The sequence below is a fragment of the Bison bison genome, unplaced genomic scaffold (assembly GCF_000754665.1).
Source record: "Bison bison bison isolate TAMUID 2011002044 unplaced genomic scaffold, Bison_UMD1.0 scf7180017861717, whole genome shotgun sequence".
Taxonomy (NCBI): Eukaryota; Metazoa; Chordata; class Mammalia; order Artiodactyla; family Bovidae; genus Bison; species Bison bison.
This window is the reverse complement of record NW_011492289.1, coordinates 2,692-2,903: the sequence shown is the minus strand read 5'-3', so window position 1 is coordinate 2,903 and position 212 is coordinate 2,692.

The following is a 212-nucleotide window of genomic DNA, read 5'->3' as shown; positions in this document are numbered from 1 at the left end:
ACTATGCTAAAGCCCTTGACTGTGTGGATCACAACAAACTGGAAAATTCTTAAAGAGATGGGAATACCAAACCACCTTCCCTGCCTCCTGAGAAACCAGTATGCAGGTCAAAAAGCAACAGTTAAAATGGGCTGATTCAAAATTAGGAAAGGAGTACATCAAAGGTGTATATTGTCTTATTTAACTTATATTGAGAGTACATCATGAGAAAT